This window comes from Chelonia mydas, chromosome 13 (assembly GCF_015237465.2).
Source record: "Chelonia mydas isolate rCheMyd1 chromosome 13, rCheMyd1.pri.v2, whole genome shotgun sequence".
NCBI classification, from domain to species: Eukaryota; Metazoa; Chordata; order Testudines; family Cheloniidae; genus Chelonia; species Chelonia mydas.
Window position 1 is genome coordinate 14,375,481 of NC_051253.2, and position 25,764 is coordinate 14,401,244.

The following is a 25,764-nucleotide window of genomic DNA, read 5'->3' on the forward strand; positions in this document are numbered from 1 at the left end:
CTCTGTGGCACAATGGGAATGATAACTGAGATTCATGAAACCTCACTACATATCTTCCAAGAATACAATGAAAAGCCATGTGTGCATGGTGGACTCAGTCAATGAATGGAAGGGAGTGGTACTGAATATAGGTTCATTGTCACAGATGTTGCTTCTGAAGGTACTGTCTTATCCCTGGGGGAAGGCAGGTATTCTACCACTCTTGAAGAGGGTTCAATGTACACTTTCACCTCTGTGTATGTTCATATCTCAGTGCACTCTTAATTATAGTTACTACTGATGCCTCCACGTTATATTCACACCCCCATTTCCTGCTAGGGATTTAACACGTGTTTTCTCTTTCTCTATCTCTCTCTAGATTTTATGGTCTTTCCCATTCTATCTCACTGCAAATCCACTCTACCATGATGATTTCCAAGTTCTTCAATCACTTTATTGTTAATGCAACTACTAGCATTGCCACCATGAAAAAAGACACCGCATTTTGGCTTCTATGTTAGCCAATATTGTATCTAGAATTATCAGTGTGCCCCTCCAAACTATCCCGCTCTCAGGCCATGCTACATGTCTACAATGGAGCACTTTTCACACACATCCTATACCCATTTTTTAAAAAAAGACTCCATAATTATGTTGTAAAGAACTCTAAACAACTGAGGCATAAATACATCAACACACATGTAATAGAGTGGCCCACTACATCTCCTTAAGTCAACAGACCAGATTTTTTTCCCCCTCTTTCAGCTTTCCAAATGCCTTCGCTTGTCCTCTATCCTCAGCCATTTTAGGGTAAAATGTGTCTATTTCGCAAAATACTCTGATCCCAAAATTTCTCCTAATCTGTTATTTTCAAGTTTTGTTTATACCAAATACACTTTTACTAATTTTCACTTTTCATTCTGTATGAACCTTGATAAGAAAACCCTCCTTCTTGAATATTCATTCATTCAAATTAATGGGCATTTGCTTGGAATGTTGTTGTTTCCGTGCCCCTCCCCCCAACCGTGAGTACTGGCAGATCAAAAGTTCACAGAAGTATTCTGGTGCAATTTGTAAATCAATTGCAAAGAACAGTGTGCATTGCTACATTTCTAATGGGTTACAATTGAAATGCTACATTTTCATTTTCCACTGACAATGAAAAACACCAAGTAATATACTAAGGCCAAAAATTATTGCTGGAACTTATGAGCCAGTCATTTCCTAACAGCTTTGTTCCTTGAATGCTGTCTTATCAAAAGTGCCCAGGATTTTATTGAAGTGAACTGGTCTAATGAAAAAAGAGCATTTGATGAACAGGCTTGACTGCAAGCTCAATTCCATTCCCCATACTTCCAATTGGGTTTCATCAGTAAAATAGCCATAAACTATTCCAGGTAGCCACGAATGAAAATACTAACTACGATTCTTCTTAGATGGCATGGTTGTTTGGCATATATTGTTGATGGCACATATATATAAATGAACAGACAGAACATCCCTCTTCATTGTGAGAAAAGAGTGCATTCCAAATAATCTAAGAACAATAAAAATAATTATTAGCCTTTAATTGTCCAGCTGACCAGATTTAACACAAAATGAGGTCATAAAGTTAGACTTCTAAATATGGACATTAGCACCTGCCTGATTTTCAAAAGAAGGGAGCACACAACAGATCCAACTGAAGTTTTGTGGGGGTCTAGAATTAGCTGTTCCAAGAAGTTACTATTTAAATTGCCAAGAAATTGATTCTTGAAACCTTGTTTTGATCTGACATAGAATCAGTTTATGTGGGGCAGTTGAAGTCACCAATTATTGCATCTTCATTAGGTTTGGTTGCCTTTTGATCTGCTTTAAAACCATGCAGTATCTTTTTTCCCTAATAAAGTTGTTAGTTTTACCCTACTATACATCTATATTGTTATGACTTTTGGATTTCTGTACTTTTGATCTCATGGATACAGATTAAGATGGAATTACAGTAACAGATTAGGCTGCCTCACAGTATCTAGAGTAAATAAGGTTGAGTGACTCATAGTTTCACAGTTATAAGGTGGCTTACACACTTTGGTAAACAGTCATCCAGCAGACATAGCCATAACGTATATTCAGGTGCCAGACTTGTCAGTTTCTCCTCCATCTCCCCCCAGGGTGGGGGAGTTAATTAGCACTGGCTATTCTCCGGCAAACAAGAGCTGAGAAAAATCTATTGCAAGGTGAGTTCTGCCATTCTCTTTTTAAAAACATTAAGAATAAGTCTATACTGAAACTGGAAGCTTGCCTCTGAGCTTGGATAGACAAACATATGCTATCTTGGCTGGAGCTAGTGCGCTAAAAACAGTAACACGGAGTTGACTTTGCAGCATGGGCGGATGCTCAAGCTAGCCACCAGTGTGGACCCAGGAGGGCAGGCAGGCTTGTATTTGAAGGGGACTAGCTTGTGCCGTCACCTGTGCCAAAATGTGCTTGCTGCTATTTTTAGCACTTTAGCTCAAGCAGAACTAGCATATGTCTCTCTACCCAGGCCAGAAGGCGCTCTCCCAGCTGCTGAGTAGACCTAATGAGTCAAACTCAGACCGAATGAGCGGGGGTACAACTCCACTAAACTTCATGGAGCTGCAACCACTTAAGCCAGAGCCGAATTTGGCCCTCAGTGTGCTAGTTTAAAATGTAGCATACATTTAGAGCTATGAGAATAACCGGTTTTTCAGTTTGGTGGCCAAACTGAGAAATTTATTTTAAAAAAAATTCAGTTCAAAAAAGATTGTATCCAATCAAATGGAATGTTTCATGTGATCTGATGATTATGAAAACCTTGAATAGAAAATTCAAAATGTTTCATTTAGAAAATGTCAGACAACATGTTTTGATTTTTTGGGATGTCCCCCCGTTTTCCAACTAATTGAAACAATCCAGTGAATTCAACAAAATTCATGAAATTTTTCAGTCAACCCAAATCTGCATATTTTGGCAAAAAGAAGTTTTGTCCAAAATTTCTTCCTCAGCTCCAGGTAGATTCTACCATTTCCTCTGTGACCACCACATAGCATGAGTCACATATGTTCTAGGGAGGTCCAATCTGGGAGTGGTGGGGAAGGAATTCTTCCCCTCCGAGTGTTGAGCTCAGGTATACAGCCAGCCCTTGGGACCAGTGCCATCCTCTTCCAAAAGGGGAAGAGTTGGTAGATCTTCACAGTCGTGGTTCAACCAACTCTGTACCTTCCTCAGACTGCCCCTCTACAAAACCTCCTGGCAGCACACAGAGGCCCTTCAAATCCTGTCCCACATAGCCCACTCCATACTCCCACCAAACTTTGCAGTGGAACATCACTGGTTCTGTAGTTCCAGGATTCTCCATACTTGTAGGGTGTGTGTCCAATAATGTGGCAACCAATACTGACCCAGCCAGGGCAGTTATCTTACCTTCCTTACCACAACTTTTCAAAATTCCCCTTGCATTTTCAATCAGTAGCCATTAAACCTGAACCTTCCTTGAACAGGAATTCAGGTCACATCACAGGTTGCTGCCAAAAAAGGCTCTGTGGTGTTATGCTACCACACACAAGGTCAGCTGGAGTGGTATATGCAGCCCTTTTACCCTAACCATAAAAATCCCAGACACCCCCCGCCCCCCCGCACGCTGGTAAAAGGCTGCTGGCACTCCCCTGCCTAGTTTTTTAAGTCATTGCCTTGGACTCATTACTGGCTTGATATAGCGTAGTCATTTATAACAAAGCAACCCAGACTTTAATTAATAAGCCCCTTTATAAAAGTGACTATCCCAGCAACTTCTAAAGGAAGTTAATATGTATTCCCTTAAAAAAATACCAACAGCTAGATGAGGCACTAAAGCTAAACATTAAGAATTTATGTGATTGGTGTTTATAATATTCATTAATGTTGCCAATTAAACCTTGTTTAAGGAAATCTGTTACGAGGAGAGATGACATCTCTGCTTTTGCAAGGACATAAAAACACACAGTCAGTATGCACAGAAAGAGGCTGGATAATTTTTATGACCAACAACATCTGTAGTTATTCGTGTTAAGATAAGGATAATCAAATCTCATGCTTCAGAGTGTAAAACTGATTGCTGCAAGGGTCAGGAAGTAATTGTCTTCTTCCCATGTAAAGACCTGCAAAATTGGCTAGAGATATGATTAAAAGTAAGAAAGGGTTACTGTCCTATAGTTTGGTTGATATTTGGCCACCTGGTGCAAGATAGCAGATTTGACATACCAACTAGTATTGCCATATAAGATTCACAACTCGACCCCCCACCCCCTTGTCCGCCCCACGTATTCTGTACAGCAATGGATAAATTTCACAACATGAGGAAAAAACACATTCGCAAATACTTTGTGTGTGATTGTACACACACACATATATATAATGTGTATACACATATATACACATACATACACCTATTTTATATTACACATACATTACGTACACATATAGCAAAAATTACTTGAAGTTTGAAGAAGACACCTAATAACTTGATTATATGTACATTCCATAGTACATTTTACAGTCACGCGAGGACTATCCCACTTCACTGCACCTTAGATTGCCAATATGACTAGATTAATTAAAGCACGTCCAGCAAAATGAGTACAAACCATAGAGAGGAAGCTTACCGCATGTCTGCACTTGATCGCATTGTTTTGTTAGTCAGTGGCCTATGATGTTTCCTACTGAATAACAGAGAGAGCTGAAGAAGTTTTCCTTTCAAGGGATTCACAAGCACAATAAGATATTTATTGTATTTATCACAGAGATCAAACCCGCACACAGATGTCATATTTCTTGAATTCCATCAGTAGATCAGACAAGCAGTCTCTGGAAAGAGGACATTACAGCCAGAAAGTTCAGAGCATACAGGCTTTGAGGGCCATTCCTGTCCCATTTTCTGTCATGCACCCTGAGCCTTTGTTGTCTCCGCAATGCTGATAAATCAATCCATCAAAAAATTTCCTCAGTGAAACTCAATCAAGAAAGGTCATGTCAGCGGGAGAGGAACAGATTAAATTAGCATCAAATTAGACATGGAAAGTGAGTTCTGTCAAAATCATCACAGCGCTCAGCACAATTAGAATATGTTAATTATGCATTTCATTAAGGTAGTGCTCTTTGAATGCGAGATGAAATGTCAGTGGTGTAGGCATCCGAAAAAAGGAAGATTGCCAGGCACAACTTTCTCTAGACAATGTGTGACACCTTCATTAACATCAAGAATCACAAGTCTGTCTTGACTTTTTTGTAAAGTATTAAACCGTTAACTGTTTGCTGGCTCTCTCAACTTCCTTTCCCATTCTTTTTTTGTAAAGTATTAAACCGTTAACTGTTTGCTGGCTCTCTCTACTTCCATTCACATTCCTCTCTTGATAAGCTGCAAGGCTAGCTTTCTTTCACTGCCAAAGCCCCTGGGACAACTGCGAGTGTCCGGCGGGCACCAAAAAAGTAGCAGCAATTTAATGAAGCCTTTGCCGGATGTGCCTGGGATCGTACCGGTGCCTTAAGGGGGTGCAGCTCAGATGGCGATGCAGAGCTAGCTGAGCTATTGTAGAAAAGAGGGGATAATGAAAGGAGAAGGGAAGGATTGAAGGAGGAGGAAGGTGAATCAATTTTAGTTTAGATCCAGTTGCAAGATATAATCAACCTAAGGGGGAGCGGGAAATGCAAACCGACATCTCACAAACCCTAATTTGGGGAATTATTTTGTATATCAAATGTCTTTGATTCCTTATAACGAGCTACTTTTCAAAGAGAAAAGTGATCCCTTGTGAGTTTGGGCGGAGGTCAGTGCTTCACAAACACTAGTTACAAGCCCTAGCTAAGAGATGAACCACTAGATTTCAGCTTCAAGAGTGATTTTTTAAAATCTGTTTTTCTAAGCATATGGGCCAAATTTTTCAAATCTGGATGCCTAAAACTAAGCTCCTATGTCTGTATTTAGGGACCTAAAAATGTGGCCTCATGATCAGAGGTAGCAAGCATCCCCAGTGAAGCCAATGGGAGCTGCATGGGCTCTGTCTTTCTGACAGTCAGGTCACTTATATAAATGCTTAAATAGGGATTTAGGAACCTAACTTTAAGCACTCAGTTTTGAAAATTTTGCCCATTTTTTGAAAGAGAATTGTAAAGGTCAAGGAAATGATAATGGAGACTTTTCCACATCAGTCATTCATCTGAAAGCAGCTCAGGTTGATAGAGACCAAAAGTTGTTGCCCTCTGCTGGAAGGTGCATGGCCCAAGTCCACTTCTTAGTGGACAAGACCACATCTCTGAGCTTCCTAATCACTGTTTCATTTTCAGCAGCAGGGACAACAAATTGAATTGGGATGAAGGCTGAAATATTATTAGAGATAACCCTCTTCTCAGTGCAAAAACAGCCTGCAAACCTGCTGTCTGGCACTTTCATATGGATAAGCAGGATTTCGGGTGGAAAGGCTGTAAATCTGGCACCTTCCACCAGCTCTCCATTCACTTTTATTATAATATTATTTTTAGGAGGGTGAAGCTTTGAAGCTAGTTTCTGAAGACACTATGCTCTGATCTTTTTTGTAACATAATGATACTCTTGGGGCAACGATATTGCATCACAGTATGTTGATGCAACAGCATGCGAGCTTCATGTAGAAGTGTGTTATGTAGTCTATTTATTTTACGTACTTATAGGGCCCCAATTATGTCGTATCCGAACACCTCACAATCTTTAATGTAGTTATCTGTACAACACCCCTGTGAGGTAGGGGAGTGCTATTATCCCCATTGTACAAATGGAGAACTGAGGCACAGAGAGACTAGGTGATTTGCCCAAGGTCACAAAAGGCAACAGTGGCAGAGCAGGGTCTAGAACACAGGTCTACCATGTTCTAGACAAGAGCCCAAACCTCTGGACTATCCTTCCTCCACTAAATGGAAAGATACCATATTCAGATACCAGATTTCCAGACTATAAACACACATCAAAAAAAGTTTGTGAAACTATGCTTAATTTACAGACGCAATTAATGGGATTGTATATGCAAATCAGATAATTGCACATGCAGTTAGTTAATTGGATACATGTGTATATGTAATTACCTAATTTGTGTGTATACCTGCATGCCTAAGATGTCTGAAAATCTAGGCCCACATATCTAGAATCCTCTGCTTACTCCCTTCCTGCCCCAGATTTAAAAAATAGTTTACTGATGATATTCAGAACAACTATGAGATTGAGGAAAGGGTTACAAGGAAAATTTCACCAGGTCTTTAATGAGCTTCTCCTTGGTTTATTATAGCTTTTGTAAATCCTGCCTGGAAATTCAAAGTTGCCAAATGCTCCTCCCCAAAGAAGCATACTCTAGCTTCCAATGCCCTCAGGATTCTATTTTAATATAACTGATTCCAGTATAGTCAGAAAATGCCAGCAAGCTAGTTGGAGCCAGAGTCTACTTCAACACACTTGGCTGGCCTTACAACTTTCTGAAATCTCTGTTTTCACTGGAGCTAGAAAAAAGAGATTTTTATCATTTGAAAGAAAAACTTAACTCCCAGAGCAAACAAGCTCTAAGATTATGTTGGTTCTGCTCACTAGCCCAGAGCCAAGAGGCCTAAAGATAAACTGAAAAGATTTGTAGTTCTTGTAAATGCAGCACTGTATTTAAAAAAACAACAGATCCAGTTTTCGGAAGATTGTATTCTAGAAGAGGTAACACGATCCTTTTCAAAGATCTCTGATGGGATATATGCTTCATTCTGGGAAGTGGCATGGAGAAGAGTAGCCCTCCAAAGGAATTAACTCAAGCTCTCCTATTCAAGATAGCAACATAAAGTGAATCCAGTTACATCATAGGTGTGTTAACCTGCATGCAAATCTAAGTGGCACCAGGAAAATCTCAACCAAAAAGGGCTGCTCCCAACTCACCACAGAATTACAGTGGACCAGACATCAAGACTGCAGATATGTCTCCTGCTTTGCAACTTAAAATGCAGCCACCAATCCAGACCTGAAAATAATTACTTTAAAGGCTGACTTTTGCACCTGGCTTGGGATATCTGGATTCCTGCATTGTACTTATTTCATTTTAAAAACAATTCAAAAATGGTTCTTGTAGTGGCCAGATATTTTAAAAAAATGAAGTTTTCTTTTCTTGCCCTTGTTGGACCCTAAGAGACCATGAAATACTTGACTTTAGTAAAGATCAGAACAAGAAGCACATAAGAAATCCTGACCTTAGAACCTGCAATGAAAATTTGTAATCGAATAACTTTGTAATGGACCACGGTCTTTCAATAGTGTTGCTTTAATTTTTGTATCACATCTTGGGCCATATCACCAGATTTGTCTGAGTTAGGCTTGGCATCTGACCTGAGATGGTAGTGCAGATAGCCAAGCTGGCTTTTAGCTCCTGATTCTTGATCCAACTGGAAACTAGCCTGAAAAGAACTTAGAGCAGCCTCAGCGACTTTTCCACTAGCTGGGGATCATCAGAATATAGTGCACCCTATTTCAATCCCCTCCTGACCTCTGCCATGATCCTTGACTTGCCCACAAACACCTCTATAATTGGGAAGTGGTGGGGAAAGAGAGTGGCATAAAGCAGGCATAGCTGCCTCTATGCCTTCCTGGGTTTTCCCTTAATCAGGGGAATCTCCAGCTGGCCTGTAATATCACGTCATTGTCCCCTTGCTGAACTGGGAGCCAAGCAAAAAGGAGAACAAGATGTCAGAATATTTTAATAACATTGGGCCAAACCCAGCCCTGTTATAGCTTAACTGTTAATGGTGCCAGTTAATGGTATCAATTCAGGAATGGGTATGACCTAACCGAACCTTTCTTTTGAAGTGGTAAAGACCTGATCATCCACTCTATTACACTGGTTGTATGCAGGCATGACCCCATGAAAGCTGACAGAATTACATGGTTGTAAAGCTAGCATAAAGGAGTGTAGAATCAGGACTGTATATTTTTAACATTTTTTCTAATGGAAAGTCAAATACAAACCTAAAAAAATAAAGGCCTCACGAATAGCTTTCCAGGCTTAATGCCCACTGGAACAAGAGTTTGTTTTTGTTGAAAATATAATAGAATTAAAAATCAAACCCATTAATATCTTGATTAGGCACAGCATGTTAATTGCTTATTCTCTAAGGTAATAGAATGGGTCACTTTTGCCTAATGAAATAGTGTTTTACAGAAGTGGGATGTAGAAAGAATGTTTGCCCTACAGCATTGTGAAGGAGTGGGACAAGTGGTTCACCCACTTATGTCACCAGTAATCAAAGTGGCTTTCCTTTTGTAGATCTCCAGAAAGCTCCCACTGGGTGAACTAGTTCAGAAACAAAAAGAACTGACTCCATCTGTCTCCCATACCCTACACTGAACTCAAATTAACCCTCCTCTCTTTTCTCATCTCCCAAAGTGGCTGCAACTTCCTTTACAAGAATCCATGAATCTCATGTAGGCCTTGGAATCCTTTTTGTTCATCTTCTTATGACACTTCAACAGGTTCTGGCACTTTCTTTTTTGACTCATTCTCTTCCACTGGGGCCTGGTTTGCTTCCCCGCAAATACCAAGACACTCCAAATTGCTCAACCTTCATCTCCAGTAGGGCCTGGTTCCATCTTTTGCATTCTGGTCTTGGCTCTCCGTCCATTTAATGTTTTTTAATGGAAAGCAGCAAGATGAAAAGACATTCCTAGAAACCTCACTTCAGAGTTTTAACTAGATAGCATTAAATTGCATGTACAGCACTTGGCTATGTACAATGGACACTCATTTACATTAATTTCTAAACTTGGGACACTAATTCAAGAAGCAAATGCCTTGTGATGTATATTTTCAGCTTGAACTCCTTTTAGAGCATCTCTGCAATGCAGCTCGCACTAACTTCCCAGCTTGGGCAGACAGACGCACCAGCTCTACATGAGCTAGCACGCTAAAAATAACAGTGTAGTCGGGGTAGCACAGATGGCAGCTCGGGGTAGCAACCTGACTGCAACCTCCCATGACTCCCTACATACTCGGACGGCTGGCCTGAGCCACTCCTTGTGTTACCCCCAGCTACACTGCTATTTTTAGTGCACTAGTTTGAGCAGCGCAAGCATATGTCTGTCTATCCGAGCTGGGAAGCATGCTCCCAGCTGCAGTGTAGATGTACCGTAACATGGTGCAAATTGCAGTCACACAGCTGAGTGCTAGCCCCTCTTACTACCTATTTTTGAGTCAACATTAAGTAAGTTGAGGCACAAGCATTCATACCTGCTTTCATAATTCAACCGTACTCCTGTCAGCTAACTCAGGAAGCTAACAACTAGGTTGAATGCAAGTTTGTGTGTTTTTAGCTGTTAGCAGAGCTGGTTGAAAACCCTTTTTTTAAAAAAAAATTGAACAATTAAAAATATTATTTGCAGAAAATTGCAAAATGTAATAAATTTTTAAAATTTGATTTGAAATTTTCATTTTATTTTTGAAAACTTAAAAAAATTAGCTTTGAAAACCAAAACAAACTGAAAAGTGCTATTCAAAACAAAAAAAAGCTTTATTTTGTTTCAAAATTTCTGTTAAAAAATGTGAAAATTTTCAACAAAAAGGCATTTTCCCGTGAAACATTTAATTTTAGATGAAACCCTATTTTCAGTGGGAAAAATTTCAAACAGTTCTAGTTAATGTTATTAGCAGCTGTGTGTTCTGAACTCAGCTCTTGGCAGGTAACCCACCCTTCAGTTGTATTTATGGTAACACAACATTTACCCCCTAACAGCTACATGTGTATCATCTTTTCCAAGTAATGTTATTACTCAATACATCATTGTACAAAAGGAATCGAGAGATGGCCACTGCTCTTCGGATCTTACAATCTGGATTAGATATGATTTACATGACATAGGCAGAGATGACGCTGGACAAGGTGGAAGGAGAAAAGCAGAGTCCAGAAGATGCAGAGAGAAATTAAAATATACAAACAGTTGTTTTAACAAGATACCTCATTCAACTATATAATCACAATGGAATCTTGCCTAAATTACACAAACAACTCCAGTCCCAATGTGTTACTACCGACTGACAATACAATCAGCCAAAGAAACCCATGACAGAAGCATTTAAAACAGAACAAATTCTTACTGGCTAATTATACCTTGAGGAAAGCACACTTATTTAGCAATGACAGACCACTGATTACTAGCAACTAGATACTGTGGTGATAGGTACATTAGAAATGTGACTGGAGAAAAAGAGAGGGATTAGATTAATTGTATATTCCACCTTTAACAAGGCTATAGGGAAAAAAATCTAGAAGTTTAGAAAGATAAGGGCAAGGCTGTATTCCACTGCCTGCTTTAGGTTGTTGTTACTTATGTCGCAGTAGTGGAGTAACACATAGAGATATTGATCAGGCATTAGGGCCACCAAATGAGTAAAACAGTTCCTGCCCAAGAGAATTCACAATCCAGGAGTCAGATGAGAGTCAAAAGGTGGATAAACAGCCAAATGGGGGTGGGGGACAAGGTAACAATGAAGATGGGTGTGTTGATATAAATTACTAGTCTCAGATATCATAATAATCTCATGTGGCTGACACCATAACATGTTTTATGGATTCATCATCATTCCCAAGTTATCAGAGGAAGCCAATAAAAAGTTAGTCAGCATTGACAGAAAAGCTTCCAGAGTGGCAGGTTTAGAAGCCACAATCAAAATGTGCCTGAAAAGTAGAGTGATACTAAGCAGAAATCTTGACATTAAATTACAATTAGTAAATGGAGCCATGGGCTATGTTTACCAATTCAGACAGGATGTTCGCAATTAGATTTGTTGAGGACATTGTTGTGCAATTTGATAAGACAGACATTCCTCAGCGTGTCACTCACATTTCGGTCAAGTTTCACCTGCTTATTCAAATTCAGTCTTCACTCTTTATTGCATATGTTTCATCAATACCAAAATCCCAAGGCTTTCATTGAGGTACAATCATTGTGGACGGTGGCAAAAGCATTTTCAATGAGGGAACGCTCTGAAGTTGCTCTGTCAAGTGCTAGAGCTTCAACAGGACTCTTAGTTTTGGACCCTGCTCACCCAACACAATGCCAATCACAATTGCATTAAGGAGTATAGCTTTCATGTCACATTTCAGTCTCTTTATCCACAAAAACATCATTTCACAACAACTCCAGAGCAAACTGCTAAGTTATTGTTACAGACTCTCCTCAGTATCTTGTCTCTTGCCAGCCACCTCACCCCACCCCCGCCGTCTTCTGGTATATTACACATATTCATATATTTGCAATCTTCTGGTATGTTTCAATATTCTCTTAAACTGTGAGCAACTTCTGTCAAACCCACAGCTAGTTCAGAGTTCAGCAGAACTCAGGGTATGTCTACACTATAAGTGCTGCTGCAGCTCTGCAGTTATGCCGCTGTAGTGTAGACACATGCTCCAGCGATAGAAGGGGGGTTTCCGTCTCTGAAGTAAATTCACCCCCTTGAGAGGATGTAGCAAGGTCGATGGAAGATTCTTCCATTGACCTAACTGTGTCTACACTGGGCTTAGGTCAGATAAACTATGTCTCTCAGGGTTGTGAATTTTTCACCTGAGCAGAGTAGCTAGGTGGACCTAAGTTTTAGGTGTAAATTGGGCCTAATGAATTGTTTTCTCTCATTTCACTGTCCTGCAGAATTGCCTGCAAAGTTCAGATATTAATGCAGACCACTAAGGCTGTTTGAAAATTTTTTGTTCAAAACTATTTTTTAATAGAAAATTGGGGTTTCGTTAAAGCAATTTTGGGGGGCAAAAAAATGCAGCATTTTCATTAAAAATTTCAACTTTTAATAAAAAAACTGAAGACCCAAACACCAAAAATGTTTAATTTTCAAAGAAAATTTTTGGTTTTCATTGTTTTTTTTAAAGTCAGATTTGATGAAAACCGTTTTTTCCTTTTATTTTTCTGTAAGTTTTCCACAGAAATAAAAGGCATTTTCGGACCAGGGTGACAGTCAGCAAAGGCAATTCTTACATATCGCAACACTTCCCATACACACTTCTGTCATCTTGTGCATTGCACTGAATTCAGCAACTAGTACACTAAGTGTGAAGGAATAGTGAAATGACCCCTTATAATAAGTCCTATTGTGTTTCTTCTTCTATACATTTTTGTTATGTGACAGAGCCACTCAAATAACTAATAGGTTTCAGAGTAGCAGCTGTGTTAGTCTGTATCCGCAAAAAGAAAAGGAGTACTTTTGGCACTTTAGAGACTAACAAATTTATTTGAGCATAAGCTTTCGTGAGCCACAAGTCCTCCTTTTCAAATAACTAACTTGTTTCTCAAAATGTCTTAATAGTTGAAGTTATTCACTTGACTTAAGCCACTACCTACCACAATTCACTACAATTTCATCAGCATATTACATTGCAACAGACGTCTGGTACTACAGTGATGAGAACAACACCTACTAGCCAATAAAAAGGATTCTTATCTGAACCTCCTAAAGAAAAACAAACAAACAAAAAACAACTAAAACTATGTGGCAGAGAATGTGAGCACAAGGACATTTCAGTGCTAGCTATACAAGATCATCTCAGGGTCTGAGATGACTAGTACAGAGGTAAGAAAATGAGTGAGAGCACAAATACACAGATAGCACCATTTGCCCATGCAGTGCTCATAGGCACCCTATGGGCAGGTCTACACTACCGCTTAAGTTGATCTAACTTACGCCACTCAGGAGTGTGAAAAGACACCCCTCCCTGAGTGATGCAAGTTACAGCGACCTGAGCACTGTCCACACTGCGATGGGAGAGCGTTTCCCGCTGACATAGCTTCTGCCTCTTGCAGAGATGGAGTAATTACGCTGACGGGAGAGCGCTCTCCCATCAGCACAGAGTGTCTTCACCAGATGCGCTACAGTGGCATAACTGCATTGGTGCCGCTGTGCTGATGTAGTGCTTCTAGTGTAGTCTTACCCTATGATGTCAGATTGTAAGAGAACACAATCAATAGTTGGCCAATATGAAGCTTTTGAAATTTTGGGCCAGGTCCTCAGCTGGTATAAATCAGCATGGCTCCATTGACTTCAATGGAGTCATGCCAATTTCATCCAGTTGAGGACCTGCCCTGTTATATAATTCTATGACTTGTCCACTTATATAAATACATATAAATTAATTTGCGATAATATGTTTGCTTCCTTACAACTGGCATTTTGCCATAAACTTTGCATTGTTTGCCAACTGCCATAGGGTAAGGATCAGGAATTAATTTTCCACATACAGTACATTTTCCCTCTTGAGAAAGGTTTTTGAAGTACCACTTTAGGTTTTTGCCTTCCTCAGGACTTACATTTTTTCTAAAAAAGTTATATATCAATAAAAACTTTTAAAAAATGCTTATCATTGACTCTTCTCTTTATATCACATCCATGGATACACTGACTGACCAGGACAGTTACCAGCTGCCTGTACACATATGTGAGAATAATGAGACCATTACTGGAATTCTGTGCCCAGTTCCGGGGTCCACTTTTCAATGATATTGAAAATTGGAAAGAGTTCAGAAAAAAAAGTAACAAGAATGATTCGAGGTCTGGAAAACAGAAGCTCCATCTATTTAGTTTATCCAAGATTAGGTTACTTGATCATGGCCTACAAGTAACTACATGGGGCAGAGATTTCTGAGAGTAGACAGTTCTTTAATCTAACAGAAATAGGCATAATGAGCTGCAGTGATTGAGAAATATAGTTAGACAAATTCAGAGAAGAAATAAGATTCAACTTTTTATATAGGGCTATCAAGCGACTAGAAAAATTAATTGCGATTAATTGCACTGTTAAACCATAATAGAATACCATTTATTTAAATATTTTTGGATATTTTCTACATTTTCAAATATATTGATTTCAATTAAAACAGATATACAAAGTGTACAATGATCACTTTATATTTATTTTATATTACAAGCATTTGCACTGTAAAAAAACAAAAGAAATAGTATTTTTCAATTCACCTAATACAAGTACTGAAGTGCATGCACAATATCTTTGTCATGAAAGTTGAACTTACAAATGTAGAATTATGTACAAAAAAACTGCATTCAAAAATAACAGTATAAAATTTTAGCGCCTACAAGTCCACTCAGTTCTACTTCTTCTTGTTCAGCCAATTGCTCAGACAAACAAGTTTGTTTACATTTGCAGGAGATAATACTGCCAGCTTCTTGTTTACAATGTAACCTGAAAGTGAGAACAGGTATTCTCATGTGACTGTTGTAGCTGGCATCACAAGATATTCACGTGCCAGATGCGCTAAAGATTCATATGTCACTTCATGCTTCAATCACCATTCCAGGGGACATGCGTCCATGCTGATGATGGGTTCTGCCTGATAACAATCCAAAGCAGTGCAGACCAACGCACGTTCATTTTCATTATCTGAGTCAGATGCCATGGGCAGAAAGTTGATTTTATTTTTTGGTGGTTCGGGTTCTGTAGTTTCCGCATCAGAGTGTTGCTCTTTTAAGACTTCTGAAAGCATGCTCCACACCTCGTCCCTCTCAGATTTTGGAAGGCACTTCAGATTCTTAAACCTTGGTTTGAGTGTTGTAGCTATCTTTAGAAATCTCACATTGGTACCTTCTTTGCATTTTGTCAAATTTGCAGTGAAAGTGTTCTTAAAATGAACAACATGTGCCAGGTCATCATCCAAGATTGTTAGAACATGAAATCTATGGCAGAATGTGGGTAAAACAGAGCAGGGGATATACAATTCTCCCCCAAGGAGTTCAGTTGCAAATTTAATTAACATATTTTTTTAACAAGCATCATGAGCATGGAAGCATGTTCTCTGGAACGGTTGCAGAAGCATGAAGGAGCATATGAATGTTTAGCATATCTGGAATGAAAATACCTTGCAATGCCAGCTACAAAAGTGCCATGCAAATGCCTGTTCTCACTTTATGGTGACATTGTAAATAAGAAGAGGGCAACATTATCTCCTGTAAAAGTAAACAAACTTGTTTGTCTTCGTGATTGGCTGAACAAGAAGTAGGACTGAGCGGACTTGTAGGCTCTGAAGTTTTACATTGTTTTCTTTTTAAGTCGAGTTATCTAACAAAAAAAATCTACATTTGTAAGTTGCACTTTCACAGCAAAGACATTGCACTACAGTACTTGTATTAGGTGAATTGGAAAACACTATTTATTCTGTTTATCATTTTTATACTGCAAATAATTGTAATAAAAATAATATACAATTTTATTTCAATTACAATACAGAATACAACATATATGATAATGTAGAAAAACATCCAAAATATTTAATAAATTTCAATTGGTATTCTATCATTTAACAGTGCGATTAAAACTGTGATTAATCGTGATTAATTTTTTATCGCGATTAATTTTTTTGAGTTAATCGCGTGAGTTGACTGTGTTTAATCAACAGCCCTACTTTTTAATAGTGAAGGTAATTAAGCATTGAAGCAACTTACCTATAGATGTGATTGATTCTCCATCACTTACAGTTTAGATATCTCTGTAAAAGACGTGCTATAGACCACCCAGAAAGTATGGGCTTGATGCAGAAATTATTGGGTGAATTTCTTTGTTCTGTGTTATGCAGGTTAGAAAAGATTATCACAATGGTCCCTTTTGGCCTTAAAATCTATGAATCTATGGTGCACCTGAACATGATTAAAAAAAAAAGAAAGAAATTCCCCTGACAAACTCCCCCTCCCCTTGCAAAAAACCTTTGTTTTGATAGAGTTAAGGTTACAGGTTGATATGTGTAAGGGATGTATGTGATCCTTACAAGAATGTTTTCATTATAGAAAAATATTAAGGGTGAAATCCTGGCCCTATTGAAGTTGATGGCAAAACTTATATCAACTTCACCGGGGACAAGGTTTCACACTAAAGTGGGGATTTTCAAAAGTGTTCAGGATTGCTCTAACTCTGCTCCGATTGAAATCAAACTATAGTCTTTAATGGGAGCAGAGTTAGGATGAGTGTTGGGATGCTTGTATCTTTCTTGGAGAGCTTTATAGGTTTCCTTACACGCAGTATAAAGGCGTGGATGTTTGTAGACAAACAGCATCCTGTCGCTACTCAATCCCCAGTCCCCATTAAGACTGTGAGCTCAAGAGGTTCATAGAGCACTCATTGCCTCACAAGAAGCACTTGACTAGAGGTCTATATGGGCCTAATTTTTAAGCCCAAACCATACTCAAGCCCACCCAACCTGATCCGAGACTGAAAGGGTCAAGTCGTTTTCTGTCCCAACCCCAACCTTTTCCCCTCTGAGCCTGAGTCAGCACCGTGGCTGCCACCTGCCCATGGGGCTGGTGAAGTGGCAGCTGCTCCTGTCATCTGCTAACCCCCGCTGCTCTGTATGTGCTGTAGAGTGAGAGGCACTGTGAGTCCACATCATACTCACTCCGCATCACACAATGCAGCGAGATGGCAGTGGTTGGCAGGAGCAGGGCACACAGCCACCACTTTGCCGACCCTAGATGCAGGTGGAGGAGAGCTGACCCATTCTGAACCTGACAGGGTCCCGATTGTTTTCCCACGCAACCCAAACTGGACCTGACACTTGTAGACAGGATATGTTGGGTTTGGCTTGGGTTGCAGAGCTCCACACTTGACCCTTTAGTGTTCTAGATCCTATGATTCCATGTTGAAACCAATTTCCCCAAGTGTCATTAGTCTAGTGCTTATCACTAAATGAAGCTCAAATGAGAAGACTGCAGCCTAGCCATTAGAAGAGAACAGTTTAGTGTTGTGGGAATCATAATGGCTAACTTAGGAGACATTTAGGTATTCAACTATCTAAAAAAAGATTCTGCTCATCTCTGATAATGTACACTCAAGGGAGAGAAGAAGGTAGATGTTTGGCAATATTACGGAGCAAATCTAAGATAGTTTCGGTGACTGTTTTGAGAAAGGTAACCTCATCTCCAAATATCCGGTTTTCCTTGAGTGTCATGCTCTATGTCTTAAATTGATAACTATAGCATTCTTGTAAGGCACATATGTAAACTACAGAAATTAATTTATAACCTTACTTCCATTTTAATTGTGGTTTTTTTCATCTGGGGATTAACCCTTTTGTCAGACATCACCAAGTGTACCTTTAACAAATGTCTATAGTAAAACATCCACATACCTGATACAGTGAGATGACTAAGGAAGAAAGAACTATCCTAAATGGACATATTGTTTTAACATTTACTCCTACCCCTTCTCAAAATGTCTGCTCCTCTGACTTTACAATATATATTATCTGCCACACCGTATTTTTGTGTGTGTGTGGTGCATGGTTCTCCTTCACTACACTACAGCAGATTAGTGCTCATTCGCCTCTTTCCCTTGCTTCTCTTCAGATCGTTACACATGACAAAACAACTGTCCTAATTACAGCAAGTGTTCCCAGCTCTGTCACTGTGACAATTACTGCAATGAGGGCTCAATATCTGCAGCAGACAGTAAAGTATTACTGCAGTTGTGTTTGATAGTGCTCAATTGTCCCCTTGAGAATTCTTCAGATCTGTGGGTTGTGGATTGTGTGTGTGTGTGTGTGTGTGTGCGCGCGCAAGGGGGTAAGGACTTATTCCCCCATATCCTTTGCTGACAGGGTTCAAAAGTTGAAGGCAGTGGTGATGACAAAGGATGTACTGCCTGAAACGTGGAGTTCATTTAAAAAAAAAAAAGGAGAGGCCATTTGTAGATATTAGGATAGACATTTTCATATGCACACTGACAAAAATGGCTTTCTATTTTCTCCAGAGAGAATGAGAAAATGGTGCTTATAAACTGACCCTCTTTTCTTTGCTAGACTCTGAAACACCAGGAAAATGTGAATGACAGATGGACCATTCGGAGATAGAGAAATATCTCCACTCTTTTTTCTTTTATCTTGTTGTTTAGGTCTTACAATTTTCTGTTGCTGCAGCTGGGGAGTCAAGACCATTATAGTAATATAACCCAGCATTCTAAAGCAATGTTCCCAACCCCAGTCTCACTGTATCTAGCAACAGGAAGAGTATCTATCTATTGTGTTGGTAACAATAATGATACTATTCATGTTGATTTAAAAAAAGCAAACACAGAAAAGTCTCCTATTGTTTTGAGGGGATGGACCCTGCAGTGATGATCCAACTTTCCGCTGTCCATTCAGGTGCTGAACACCTTTTACCTCACTTGCCTTCCTTGTCGACCCCGCTAATCATACTGCAGAGTTTGTCTGTTTTCAACAGCAGCATCACGTTCTGCACTGTATTCTCTTTACCCTGAGTGATGAAGGCACTACTCTCTGCATCTGTAGCTCATCACACTCCCTAATTTGATTCACTCAGATGCTCCCCTTGTAAAACCTATGAACAACACAAAACTAGGAGTTGTGTAACTGCTTCCTCTGCCCTAGAACTGGGAAACAAGAACCAAAGGCTGAACACTGATCACGGGAAATTAATGCTGCCACTTGTCATTAGCGGACCAGTTTGGCGTTCTAATTCTTCTTGGTTAGGAATAAAGCAATATCTTATATATCAGATAACATCTTTATTATAAGCATCTCATGCAGCCTTTCCTCTTCAATCCACATGCTCTTGGCAGAGATCAATGAAGTCAATATTTCTGACTGCAAAGCTTTCTATGACTTACACATATTTAAAAGGATAAACCCCAATCAACAAATCCTCTGCTTGAACGTAACCATTCTAATCCTTATCTTTGAACCTTTGGATTCCAGCAAATAGTTTAATGATGGAGTACATCTTCCCAGCACTCGGGAAATAACTATTGTGATAACATGAGCTGGACAACATTGCCTAGGTTTGCCAGGTGGATTTTCTCCAAGGAAAACCAGTAAGTGGTGCTACAGTTTCACAAGTACAAAATGTTATCACAGAGGCCTTTTAATCTGGTATTAACAATAATGCAGTGTCCTTTACATATCAGTATTCCAAAATGCTTCAGGTAGGTACCATTATCTCCATTTCACATATGGGGAAACCGAGGCACAGAATGATTGTCTGACCTGTCCAGGGTGACACAGCAAGTGAGCCGCAGAGTAGGTAACAGAAACCAGGGATCCTGAATCTCATGCCCTGTTACAATAATTAGACCCACTGCGTATTGTTAAAATAAATATATCTATATCTATAAATACTTTGAGGAAATATTTATTATTGTTTATTATTTATATTTTTAGTAGTATCTAGAGGCCCCAGCTGAAATAAGAGCCCCATTGTGCTGAGTGCAGTACAAAAACATAGTGAAAAACAGTCTCTGCCCCAAAGAACTTAATCTCACTGTGCTTAAACTCCCATCTGTTTCATTGGGATGGTAATAGTTCATTTCTCTCTCCCTTTGCCTGATTTGTCTATTGAGATTTAAGTGACATGCAAGGTCACACAGGAAGCACAGAGCTGGGGAATTAATCCCGCTACCTGAATGCCACAACCACACATGTCCCCAGGGCCTTGGGTGATGATGAACTCTGTCCTGTTGTCCCAGTGGTGAATGTCCTGCCCTGCCTGCTAGTGGGGCTGCACAGAGAAAGGCTATCTTCCCCGAGTACGTGTTACAAGTCTTTCTTTGTTCTTGACCCAGTGATCCTGTTAATTACCACAACCCTATTAATGCCTTTCAAAGATTATCCACTAAAAACCTGAGGCAGTTTGTCCTCATTCAACACTGCTACATAATCCTGCCTGAGGGCCTGACAGGGAATTCTGCATCTCCCTTATACTACAGTATCCTGCAGTAATGGGCCTAAAAACTACAAAATTGGGGCCTAAACCTGCTCCCGCTGAAGTCAATGCATTTTGATATTGACTCTAATAGGAGCAGGAGCAGGCCCTTAGTGTTTGAGGCCATTACTCTGGAATACTGTGGTATTTCTATAAGGTGCAGGGAAGGAGACAATTAAGAAACTGGGAGTCAGAATCATGGATTTGCTACATTTCTTTAAATATTAAATCATGTTGCATGACTCACTCTGGGTAATTGCCTAGATTATGTTCAAGGAGTTGAATTTGACCATTATGAGGTTTATTGTAGGCCTATGAATTTATCATGCTACAACTACCATCTCTCCAGGCTAGATAAATTCAAGGTAAGTGCATTTCAGTAAGATCCTCTTACAGGTGAAAGGCCTCTAACAAGATTTAGGCCTTAGGCCTTCTAGTTAGGGTGACCAGAGAACAAGTGTGAAAAATCGGGATGGGGTGGGGGTGGGGGTAATAGGAGCCTATATAAGACAAAGCCCCAAATATCGGGACTGTCCCTATAAAATCGGGACATTTGGTCACCCTACTTCTAGTTTACACTAGAAAAGGTTTTACTTGTTTCACTTATGACAAAAGCTTACAAAACTGTCCCACAATAAAGTAATTTCATACATATTCCTCTGACACTTTTCATACCCCTTAAGCATTAGCATCATTCACATTTGGGCAGCATTTTTCATTATTCACGTTTTCAGCATACTTAGGAAGATAATAGATTCCAAATCTGTAATTGACTTGTGCTTAGTCTAAGTGGCCAGAGCAGCTAAACAGTTTTCAAAACTTGTCTGCACAAAGCCTGTGAACACAAACCAGATTCTCCATTAGCAAAACAGAAATAGAATCCAGTCAACTCTTTTGGGTAGGGACTGTGTTTTGACGTGTGTTTGTAAAGCACCTAATAGAATGGCAGGCTCTGACTGGGGCCTCTGGATTCTTCTGGAATATAAAATATAATAATAAATTGCTCACTGGGTTAAGAGTCAGAGAACTTAAGATGAAAAAAGGAGTGAGTTGTGTAATGTCTTATTAGTTTAAAAGTGTTTCCTCAGATTCCATTGCTGAAGCTACAGTAAGCAATCTCTAGCCATGTATTAAGAGTCGGAGGAATTCTGCTTGGTCTTTGATTTTAATGCTCACATTTTTCTCTTTCCACTTATCAGAAGTGGGCAGATCACAGATCTAATCAAGCAGACTTTGTAACACCTTGCTTTGATAGGACTTTACAATTTCAAGAATCTTCCTTAAGAAGCAGAGAAAATGTTTAAATACCAAAATAGTTGCAGATTATTACTATGTTGCACTCCGATAATGCCTGCATGCTGTTGAAAGTGAGTCTATTCACAATGGGGCTTGCACAGATTTTTTGAAGAAATTAATTATAAGATAGAGTGAATTTAATTTGAATTTTGTATATGTTAATTTCAGGGCTGAGAGAGAGATGGGTGGATAAGGGGGAGAGGGAGCATTATCTAATGGTCAGAACTAGAGATTGATTATCAGAACTTCTGCGTTCCATTCCCAGCTCCGACATCAACTTCCTGTGTGACTACAAACAAGGGGTTTCACCACCCTTTAGCTCAGTTTGCCTTTTTGGGGAGGGTATGGGGAGATACCATTCACTCAAAAGACTCCCATAGCATATTATAAACTATACCAGCAAAGGGCCATGGGGGCCACATGAAGAGGAATGACAGATAGCCACATGGTGAGCTGTCCTGCCATTGCTTAGCTACCAGCAGCTCCTTTTGTGCCCCCACCCCCCAAAAAATGCAAATGACTTATGGTGCACAAGTGGCAGAAAAGCATATAGAACCTGATTCAGCAAGGCACTTAAATATGTGGCTTACTTTAAGTGAGTGAGTAGTGCCACAGACTTCAGTAGATCTACTCCTATGCCCACAATTAGGCATGTACTATCAAATACCCGAATCAGGGCCCAGGTCAGCAGGCAGCCATAGTATGAAGCCTGCACCCATGGAAAGCTGCTATAATTTATGCATCACACTGGCAATTTTCAGCATTAATTCACTCATCACACAGATGGAGTATGTGTGTGTGTGTGAGAGAGTATGTGTCTGTGCTCCTTTCCCTAGTCTCTTTGTATTTGTGTTGCCTGAAGTCACAAGCAAGTCTGTGGCAGAACCAAGAATAGAATTCGGACCTTTTGATTCCCAGTACTGTGCCTTGACTGTCACCAGATGATCCTGTGCAGAGCATGAGCACAAGTCCTGTGCATTGCTTAATTCCCATTCAAGCCTTATTTTGAGGGCATAAGTGGGACTTAACAGCAGAGAGTTTGTGCTGGCCCTCTGTATCAGGGTGAATTTTAACCTGATGCAGTACTTTCTCCTGCCTGTTATTTGAACTGTTCTCCAATGATCCTGGGTATCAATGAAGTTTCAATACTTCATCCCAAGCAAAATTATTATTAGCAAACCATTAATGGAGAATGATGGCTGAATAATATATGTGAAGCAAAATGTATAAATGATCTAGAGGGTGTTGACACAATACAAAAGCCTTTGAAAACGCCCTGCAGGTAAAATACATATTTTCAAGCCTGTACGTTTTATCCATTTCCCCCCCTAAAAATTACAGCCCTGCATAACATGGGTCATTTCTAAGTGTTGTTGGCCTTTTAGCTAGTATAAGATCAGTTTCCCTCACTTGCAAGTTCATTTTCTGGCCACACAAAACTATCCACTCATATTCTCCTGTACTCCCTGGATTTAGTGGCTGACATCAGCTTTCAACATGGCAGCACGACGGTAAGTTTCTTGTGTAAGGTGTATACAGGTATGTGAATTTTGGAAACCAGTAAGAGCAGGATTCTGCAGTCTCCTGAACTGTTATCCTAGGTGTAAGTAACAAGATAAACTGAATCACCTCTTACACTTTACTTCTTCCAAGAGCTGAAAAAAATATGCTTTAGCACACAGATGACTAGTATCTTTTGGAATTTAGGCAGGACCTTTCTAACTGCTCTGTACCCTTTGTTATGCTTGAAAGACAATAATGTGTATTTCACTGTTTGTGTATCAAATTTCACTAATGGATGACCTGCTTTAAATTGGTCTTGCCCTCCCAGTTTGACTTGTGAATCTGGCCACCTCTTTCGCCTTGTGTGTCCTCTAAATGTGGATAATAATATTCCTTTTCTCCCAACCATTGTCTGTCTCTAGTCTATGTTGACTGTCAATTCTTCAGGACAGGGGCTGTTTCTCATGATGTGTCTGTAGAGTGTCTAACATAATGGGGCCCAATCAGAACTGCGTCGTCTAGATGTTACTGTAATAGAAAGAAAGAGTGAAAGAACAAAAGAACGAAAGAAGTCAAGTTGCTTTTTGAAATTCATTCTTCAATCCAAACCTTAAATGAGTCCACGGTCCTTTTTTGCGCAGAGTCATATCCTCCTCACCTTCCTAATACAAATGATCCAAGTGATTTAAATTGTGGATTTTGCTTACAGTGTCTTTGGTCCATTATCTCTGTTTCAGCTCTTTATCTCTGTGACTCTTTTTTCCCCTCTTCATGCTGTTCTCATTTTCTATGTAAGAACATGGCAAGGTATTACTCCAGGAAGAGCTCAGCAAGGAGACCTTGTCTCTTCACTTATGGTGGAAATGTCAGTGGATACTGTCAAGCCTGGAAGGTCTAAATTTGATCAGTCATATTTTTTCCTCTCTCTGCTTGTAATGTCATCCTTTATCCCTAGGCTACAATGGAGTTTTGCATCACTGTAACTACACCTAATGCAGAAATGCTGCGCTGGTGCAAATGACCTGTTTCAGACTGGGGTAGGCTACACTGATGCAAGTCACCAATGTGGCATTTCTACATTAGAGGTTTGTATTGGTATAGTAACAACATTCCAAAAATACCCAAACCCAGTGCAGACAAGGCCTATATGTATTTTTAAAAAAAAAAACAAAAACAGATTCAATGTGTTAGTGTACACGCAGTCATAAACAACCATGCAATAAAATACAGATTGGCACAGACCAGATCCTATAAATAGTAGAGCTAGTAGGAAATTTTATGACTAAACTTTTTTTTTGGTCAGAAAACTGAAACTGTTTATGGGAAAGGATCGACAAATCTCCAATTTTTCTTTTTTTTAAAAAGATTCAGACTTATCAAAATGTGTCCTTTCGATGTTTTCAAAATGAAAAATTTCTTGTTTTGGTTTGAAAGGACTTTGTTTGAAATTTTAGTTAAATTTATCCTAAAAAACCTAAACAAATGCCAAAATTAAAATGTTTTGAAATTATCCAAATAAAACATTTCATTGGACTCAATCAGATTTTCTTTTTGGATTACTGGTTTGTGAAAATATTCGAGATTTTGACTTTTCAGCCTGCTTTGGGATGGGATAATTTTTCAAAATCTAGGAAATTTTTATAGGCCAGGAAAACCATTTCTTGCCCAGTTCTAATAAATAACTGCAAAAATAGACTAGTAAGCACAGCTCACTGCTCATCAGCCCCATATAAAACAGTAGATGAAATTTAGCCAAGTGCAGAGTATACACACAAAGATTATGTGTCACTCAAGCCCTCAAAGTAGGGCTTACCTGGGGCTTAAGTGCTTCCATAAATTTTATCTTCCGAACCGGGGTGAATTTCACCCCAGTGTGCACCCGTCAGCGCTCAAGAGCCATGCTATGCTAAATTGGTGAGTTCATCACAAAACCAATAATCGGACCTACAATGAGAAACCAGTGTGCACAGGCCGCTGCTTGGGAGCAGTACCAAAGCGTTGTGCATGAAAAAGAAAGAACTTCTACAAAGAGAGAGATTCCTGCTTCAAGCTTTTACACAACCTTAGCAAAGAAAACAGTATTTCATGAGTGAAAAAAGAAAAAAAAAAAAAAGAGAGAGATGAAACCCTTGACGGTGTCCTTTTGAAGTTCTTAAAAATGTTGCTGACTGAAATTAAAATGCAAGAAAACAACGTAGTTACAATTAAAAAGCAGGGTTTTTTTCAAATGTTTGTCTAACTGCAA

The 25,764-nt window shown here is 39.4% G+C and overlaps 1 protein-coding gene across 6 annotated transcripts in view; it reads right to left on the reverse strand.

Annotated features, from left to right (window-relative positions):
- TSHZ2 (teashirt zinc finger homeobox 2) overlaps positions 1-25,764 on the reverse strand; it is a 262,531-nt gene that overhangs the window by 47,915 nt on the left and 188,852 nt on the right. The window lies entirely within an intron of this gene.